Consider the following 9,098-nt stretch of genomic DNA (forward strand, 5'->3'; position numbering starts at 1 on the left):
TGTAAATGGATTGATGGCCAGTTGACAGCTTTTGAAAACATGTATAGCCAACTAGCAATTTTCTTTTTTTAAAAGAATTTTATTAAATTCTTTTTATGAAGATACATAAAATAAGAAAGATAGTATGGCAAGAATTATTTAAAGATCTATTTTTATTTATTCCCCCCCCCCCCCCGCCTTGCTACTTCCACTCACTGTCTTCTTTTTGTGTCCACTCACTGCACAATCTTCTGTTTCTTCTTGTCTTTTCTTCATGAGACACTGGGAACAAATCCTGGGAACTTCCAACGTGGGAGAGAGGCATGCAGTCACTTGAGCCACCTCACCTCCCTGGTTTGTTGTGTCTCTCATAGTCTTTTTCCTGTGTCTCCTTTGTGTTGTGTCATCTTGTTGCATCACTCTCCGCACGTGCCAGCTATCTGCACATGCCAGCTCTCCATGCAGACCAGCTCAGCACATAGTCCAGTTCTCCATGTGGGCCAGCTTGCTACATAGGCCAGCAGTGCACTGACCCACTTGCCTTCAACAAGAGGTCCCAGGAATCAAACCCAGAGCCTCCCATATAGTAGATGGGTACCGAATTACTTGAGCCACATCTTTCTGTAACAAACATTTATAAAGGTAAATAATCCTAATATAATAGAAAGTAGTAATATCAAATTCTAGTTTTTATATTCCAGCTCTAACTATTGGACATAATGATCTCTGTGAAGGAAATAAATTATTGGTTCAGTTATTCAATTTCCATTAAGGCCATAATTCTTTCCAAATAATCAAATTCCTTTTTGGGAATTCCTCACATCTTATTGGTCTAAATTACCACAGATAACATGATCACTAGAAGGACCACAATATTTCAAAATGGGGCCCCTCAGAGCTTAGTAAGCCAAGGTTCAAGTAAGAAATGACCAGAAAAATGAGAAAATATTGAATCCTCAATGATGAATCATTGAGTCAGAAGCCACTGGATACCAGATACACCTGAGCATAGCACAATGGATAGCCTGTTCAAGGACCAAGAAATTGGTTTTTGGACCCTGGATTCCAAAATGGCTCTGAGTAGTGCAGACTGGCAAGGCAGGATTACAGTCACCCTTGACAATTCAGGCCCAGGGTAAAGTGGTTACTGGGTGGTGCCCAGCACCTGCATGGAAAGTCTCTTCTCACACCCTCCACCACTGGGATCCCTGCTGGGCATGGCCCAAACACGTCACCCACTGAATTACCTGGGGCTAGGGGCATGGAAGAGTGACTGTTTTGAAAGGAGAGTATGTATAAAGAAGGCAATGCCAAAAGCACAGGCAAGAATGAGAGAGAATACAAGTGTATCCTAGAACAAATACTAAGCCCTAATTCTGTTTTTAAGTGCAGTGGGGTAGTTGTTCAAATATAGAAGTACAATAAATAAACCACTAGTCAAACTCATGATTATGGGGGGAAAATTAAAACATACCAGTGGTCAAAACAGATACACACAAAATACACAAAACAATGATGACATGTTATTAATGGGAAAGTATGGAAAAAGTGGGCCAAATGTATGGTATGGACCAGGGTTAGTGGTCAGTCTGATGGTATTATTCATAATCTGTAAGAAATGTTCCACTATGGAAAGGTGGGATAATGGAGGATTGTATGGGAATTCTGACAGAGTGCATGATTGTTTTGTTAGTTCACAACCTCTGTAGTAAAAGTATATTTATAAAAATAATAGTGTGATAGGTTGGGGGAAAATAGACCAAATGGAAGATATGGACTACAGTTAATAGTAAGATTTTGATCATATTCCATCATGAACATATTTTGTGTTTAAATTGAAATACAATTTTTAAAATACCTGGTAAAATACGAACACTTAAAGTAAGAGTTAAATATATATTATCATTTTCATATAAATTATTAGCTAAGAGTGAAAGCATTGCTCAAAATATAACATCAATACTTTTTGAAAATGAAAGTTTTTAGCTCTTTTTAAAAGTACAATTTTTTACAAGAGACTCCAATGATTTTATTTAGTTGTGAATGCATTTTGTACAAAAATTTTTGGCCAACTTTTCTTTTTTTAGTTAATTAAATAATGTTAACTACGCTAAATGGGAGAATAATGACAAGCACGTCCCAAATGTTTCTTTCTGATTCCTTAATTTCTGAATAATCCCACTTCTAATTCAAAAATTAGGAGGAGTTCTTTTTGAAATATTTTATGAATATTTACAGGATTGATAGCAAGTTCTACCTTTTGAATCAAGGAAAACATTTCAGATTTGTCTCCATATCCTTTGAGGTTTCCTCATGCCTAGAGGAAATCTGATGCAGTTTCACATATATAAATAACTACTGTTATGTCATATTCTATTTCTTTAGAAAGTATTTGAAATAAAATGTAAGTTATTCTTACAAAGAAATTAAGTGGAAAACACAGAGGCACACTCACATATTTATGCACAAACACAGAGAACTAACAGCCCCCCAACTACAAAGTCTCTCCTATGACATGTGAAATTCCCTGCCAAAACTCAATATGGAAAAGCTGCTTGTAAACTGAACAAGAAGATATGGACCTATATGACTATTCACAAGAATACAGGGGAGGTGATGGGAATGGTTCATAAAAATCAAGGGCTGAATACTCCAGTCAGAGAGTATAGCCCTCCCACTCAAGGGACCCATGATCACAGCCTCCATCTTGGATGAGCAACAACTGGAAGACCAGGCTAGAGAAATAGGTAAATACCAAATCTTCATGTGTGACTCTCACCTCCCTCTTTCTGTTAACACATTTTTTTTTCCATAACGAAATTAAATTTTTATTTGAATTTCTCCTGGTAACAGTACTCAACATATTAAGAGAAACAAACCAAGTTGTGAAATTTTGTTTTAAATGTAGCCAATTTTTAAAGTTGACTATAAATTGGGTTTTCTGTATTTAACAGCAAAAGCGGTATATCTTCTATTTTAAAACTACCATTCAAGAAGTAGTATTTTAAGAATATATACTATGATTAACATGATATGTTTTATAGAATGGATACACATATCTGAATGTCAATCTGAATTTTGGAAAGAATAGATATGTGTTAAAAATCACACTGGAAAATCAAATGTTATTTTTATAAAAAGTAGTTTGAAATAAAAAGGAATTTCCTAGTAAACTCAATAAACTTTCACACATGGGATTTTAAAAAATAGGCCCACCCTGTTCCCACAAAAAAACACAACACCCATGTGGTAGATTTGAGTAAAGTCATTACATGCCTGCTCTTTCCTATGCACGTGAAAACCTGGTTACACAGTGTCACTTTCTAAAGTGCATCTTTTGAAGATTTGTTCAGTGAACTTGTGATATCAAATACAAAACACTTAACACAAGTTGTGCAATAACAAAGTTAAGTCATTATGGTGTGAAATTTTAAAAACTACTTTTAAAACTTGTGATTCACCGAAGAATAAATATGTCAACTACATCCGTATCCTCATTCTTCAACAGTACGCATTGTATGGTTTTGTTGTTTGGCCAGTCTTTTGGAGTCAAACAAAAATAATGCAGTCTAAACAATATTTCCTCTGTCATTATAATATGATTCCTCAGGAAGAACAGCTATGTGCAGAGCAAGAGTTAGATTTTTGGAAGTTTGGGTGCATTAACAGGATTTGCCTCCTGCAAGTATCTCCTCCCTGCACTTTTGTAATCATAGGTGCAACTGTGAGTTTCTGCATAGCGGTGAGAGGCACAGAAGTTGTTTTCACACCTAAAGCACAAAAAGTTCACGTGAATAGTCACATTTCTATGAAAGGTTTACCTCTTTGAGAGATCAGAGCTTGCCTTCAGGTAGTCCAACAGGACCTCTTTGGTTCTGTTTAGCAATTACAGAGCTGACAATTCCCTTCTACTCATAAACAGGCAGAAGACTCCCTGCCACCCCAAGAACAGTTATATATGAACATGACAGTTTATAATAATCTACTACAGAATTAAACATGATATCGACCTTTAGGATATAGTAAAATTGTAAGACCTGATAAATAGTTTCACCATTTCTTTTATCTATAAAAACCTGAGAAACTGAATTTCTTAGAAGTTCAGTCTCGTGAGAAAATTGACTATCCCATGAAAAGATTTTATGAAATATTTCTAGCAATAAGATGAGCAGTTTTTATTTGAACAGAAAACACTCTAAAAAGCATCAGTCTTTTCAGTGTCTGGTCTCAACCTAACACTTGGAGCATTTTTCCCCCTTGGAGCATATTTATCCAATGCTAATAAAAGAAATAATTACAGGTGGGAAAAGCTTGTATCTGTTTGATTATTTTTTTGTAAATATATTATTCAGCTGTTTTGAAATCAAAGAGTCTATTTAATTGTTAAAGTTTATAGTACATCAGCTTTAAATTTAGTCCTTTTGTTAAATTTTGAATAGATTCTTGGGGTAAGGGGAGGTTCTTCCAAGCTATATTAAAACAAAAAGCAATTATATCTATCATAAGAATTTACACTCTCCCATTGGTTGAAATCTAATTTAAGGGGCAGGAAAGGATCTGCTTTCACTTTTTGGAAACTCATGTGCTGTCTACCTGTTCTTGAGTTTAGTTCAACTACTAATTGAACATCACCTTAATGATGGTATTAGGAATAGCCAATTTAAAGCATGTTTTATTTTACATAATACCAAAGCTGGGTCACCACAGAGAAAGCACTTCAGCTTCTCCAGCTTGCCAACCTGCCTGCATTTGTAACTAGTAGCCAGTCCAGTTTGCTTTCCACAAAGAAAACAATGCTTTGCTGTTTTCTTCTTTGTTTGGATAGGGGCTTTCATGGGTGGGAGGTGATGATTACATTCTCCTACTCTTTTCTATGTTGCTGCATTATTTCCAGTCATTCCAATACCATGGGCAGATAGAAAAATCTCTGTACATTTTAACTGGGGAGAGGTTTTCCTAAGGTTTTCTTCCTGAAAATGCTGGACATTTGGACAAAGCTCAATTCCAGAAGTCCGAAGTCTGCCTGCCGCACATGTGGTCTGTAAACTGTCTCTGCTTGCACTCCGGGCCAGCAAAGCAAGAAAACCTATATTATTTACACACTTAACAGGCTCTTTGGAAGCCTTGTTAGTCATTTCTGTGATATCCTGAGCCTCAACTTTAGAAATAATATCAGATCTTTTCCCAGGTGAATCAATTTAACTCCTCGAAAGCGAGTAGTCCTACAAAAGGAAGGATCAGTTATATTTTGAACATCCAATGACCTGAGCCCGTTTTGTGAAGAAGATTGGAGGTTCCCAAATTCAAAACATAGTGGGCTGCCACTATGTTTTCACCGGAGAATTTTGTAGTGACATTGGTACAGAACAATGAATAGGAGACAAGAGTCTATCCTTGTGAGGACTTAATTCATGGTGAGTAATCTACTGACTCACCATTCAACACCCTGGCCACATGTTTAAGATGGTGCTCTGCAGCTTTCCACCCTTTAGCACCATTAGTGAGCAAGACCTCTGGATTGACCTTGCACATACCTTCTAAGCCACTGCTCTGTTCATCAGTGTTTCCTTCTGTTAATGAAGCAAATGAACCCACTTCAGGTAGAAAAGATTCTTCAGTTACACACTGTTCTGTAGTTGGAAATAAGACAGTCTCATCCTCATTATTAGATGGCACATTTCCTGAAAAGTGTTCTGTCTACCTAGGCAGAGATGGTGCAAGATGAATAGAATCAGTAAGCTCTTTGTCATATTCAAACTCTAGATGAGGTATCTGTGGTGGTAGTTTGATGATGCTACTATTGGAGTGAGGCAGTGCGTTACTCTCCCAGTTACCAGCATCCTTAAGGAAATCACTAGCAATAGATGATATGGGTCTATCAGCAGGCGGCAGAGTTGTCAAACTTGCAAGTACATTCTTAGAAGTCTCAGGTAGGTAAGTATTCCCAGGAGAAGGTAAGCAAGACTGCCCAATGTGGGGGAGAACTCTTAACAATCTGGCGAGCTGCTGCTGTGGAACCACTGGAAGGTAGAGACGCTACAGGTGGATGAGGTTTTACCTTGACCGCTTTCTTAGGCTTTTTGCTGAGATTCCTGTTTTTCATCTTTGCCTTCAGCAGCTTCATCTTATTCATTGTTATGAATTCTCAATTATCTGTTGCCCAGAAAGAGAAGGTTCTATTTCTTCATCCTCATCCCTATACAGATTATACACAGAAGCACCACTTAAAGATTCAGATAATGGTGTTAGAGCGCCATCTCCCCTATTTACTACTTGAAAGAAATTCAATTGATCTCCTTCTCGATGTACCAAAAATGTAACTTGTTTGTTGCGGGAGGTCTTCTTCCAAACCTCATTTCAGCTGGAATCCATGTACTCAGCCATCTCCCTGAGAGGATCTTCCATAGGAACTCTTCTAGTATTTATAGGTCCACCACGCATAGTCAATACCAGCTTCAAGGTACAACTTTCTGAAATGTTGTAATCATTTAAGCAATAATCATCTTCAAGTTCCATGTTATTCCAAATTAAGTGCTGCTGGCGGATGGGAATACCTTCCAATCGCTGAATTTTTGCTTTCACAGAAATGACAGCTTCAAAAGGTGAAACTCTTAGCTCAAAACATGTTCCAGTCAAAGTTTCAATGAAGAGCTCCGTGGTATCGTAGAAAGGAAGTTTGTAGTAAAATGGTCCCACGTTATCTTCTTTGAAGAATGAAGGCTCTTTTTTGTAATGATCCATTACTTTGACTTTTCTAATTCTTCTGTAACATGTTGTAGGCAACAGTGTTCCAGTTCTAGCCAAATCAGTCTTGAGCATTGGTTATACTTACCGTTGTTCATGTTTTGGGTTTTATACCTGGAGTCAAGTGTCAGGTGGGATTGGAGAAGACCAGAGTTAGCACGCACTCAAAGCTTTCAGGACAGTACGCGAGATGACCACTCAGTCGCCTTCTCCAGGATGAGCTCTGTCTTCCCAGCCTCTCAGGCCTGAACCTGCAGTCACAGGCACCGCGGGCGGCTTTGAGAGCAGCCCTGACTGAGGACAGAAGCCAGAGAGCGTGGTCTCCCGGCTACGGCGGGAGGTCGGTGGGCCCGGCCGGCGCGGAGGAGGGCGCCGCCTCGGGCTGTGCCGCGCGGAGTGGCGGGCTCAGCGGCCCCTGCCCCGGGCGCCCTCCGCCTCCGGCGGGCCGCAGAGGAGCCAGGAGGCTCGCCCGCCGCCACCGAGCTCTCGTTCCCTGGCTCGCTAGCCTGCAAGCCCGCAGGGAGGCGCGGCTCTGCCGAAGGGCCCTGTTAATGCATTTTTATTGATGGCTATCATTCATACATGAATATACGTCAAGATGAAGTGTATGGTAAAAACTGTGACTTTACTAAATAAACAGGTGTAACACCATACAGGGGTCCCATACCTCATGACTCCACCGAGACCTTGCATTGTGAACCATTTGTTACAAACTAGGCAAGGGCATCATCAAAATATTACCAATAATTATAATCTGTATCTCATTTGGTGTATTTTTCCCTAGAACCGCCCTATTTTTAAAACAAATCTATTTTATTGATACATATTAACAAAGCTCACAATTTACCCAATGTGTACAATCAATGGTGCTTGGTATATTCACAGAGATTTGCATTCATCACTGCAATCATTATTAAACCTTTTCATTATTTCAATAGTATTAATAAAGAAAACACAGAAAAACAAGGAAATAACTTCCCTCTCAATCTCTCTGTTTCCCTTGTAGTACATATTTCTATTCTGGCTATTCTTGCATAAACATTTATTTTTTTTAATCAAGGAGTTTTATTCAGTATATTCACATACCATATCATCTAGCTAAAGTGTATAATCAATGGTTTTTTTCTTTTGACCATTGAAAAGATCTTTATTGTAAAATTGTAAACTAAAATAGAAAATAGATTTAAAGAAATGATAAATTTTAAAAAAGGATGTAAGGTCAGGTTAGGTTTAATATAATCCATGAAAAGAAAGAGATAGTATGGTGACAAACATTTATGAATGTAAATGATAATTCTAATATACTAGAAATGAATTATAACAAAATTCTATTTTTTAAATTTCAGCTCTAAATATTGGACATAATAATATCTAAGAATGAAATAAATTATTGGTTTAGTTATTCAGTTTTCATTGAGGCCATATTTCTCTGTGGATAATCAAATTCCTATTTGGGAATTTCTCACATCTTATTGGCATGAAATACTACAGATAAAAAAATTGTGATTCAAATATACACATAAAATGAATAAAAATCTAGTCAAACCGATGATTATAGGAGGAAAAATTACCCATGTCAGGATTCAAAGCAGGCATACATTCTCAACAGAACTTACAGACACCACACCAACAGGGCACAAACGATAGCATGAAATACTGAAGTCTACAAAGTTGAAACACAGAGATCAAAAGGCCCCAAGTCTGAAAATCCACCTTGCAAAGTTGACATACACACAACACCCACACACCAACTGTAGAATTCAAAGCCAGTTTTTGAACTGAAAAGAGAAGAGGAGAGGAGAGGAAAAGAGAGGGAAGGGAAGGAAAGGAGAGGAGAGGAGAGGTGAGGAAAGGAGGGGAGAAGAGAGGAGGGGAGAGGAGAGGAGAAAATATCCCACACCACTACCCAACAAATCTTTGCAGAAAGAGAATTACAGTCCCAATCTGAGGAGATATTCCAAAATCACCTTAATCACACAAATTCTCAGTAAGGAGGAAAAGACATGAACACCATTCTGTTTCTCTCTGATGAGGTATGACCAGCCTATCACTGGGATGCTATCAGACCAGGACCTTATAAGAAAAGATCTTGATTCATGGCCATCTATTTCAAAAATAGATGTACGAATGTTTGAAGAAAGAGATAAAATCCAGCCCACTGCAGAAATAGAAAGCAGTTGATACCAAGTAGAACAGGCTAAAGTGAATTAGAAAACAAACCCATCATAGAAACAAAGTAAGCTATAATTCTGTTTTTATATATATAATGAATAAACCACTACTAAAAATGCTTATTATGATTAACCACATCAGGAGTCAACACAGAAGCAGTCTTACAGAGCCTGCTGACACTGAACTGAAAGAAGTTACTATTA

General features: G+C 37.9%; 1 pseudogene; it reads right to left on the reverse strand.

Moving 5' to 3' along the window:
* Positions 1-3,616: 3,616 nt before the first annotated feature.
* On the reverse strand, positions 3,617-6,720 carry LOC101442394 (AN1-type zinc finger protein 4-like; annotated as a pseudogene).
* Between the last annotated feature and the right edge of the window lie 2,378 nt (positions 6,721-9,098).

This window comes from Dasypus novemcinctus, chromosome 6, assembly GCF_030445035.2.
Source record: "Dasypus novemcinctus isolate mDasNov1 chromosome 6, mDasNov1.1.hap2, whole genome shotgun sequence".
Taxonomy (NCBI): Eukaryota; Metazoa; Chordata; class Mammalia; order Cingulata; family Dasypodidae; genus Dasypus; species Dasypus novemcinctus.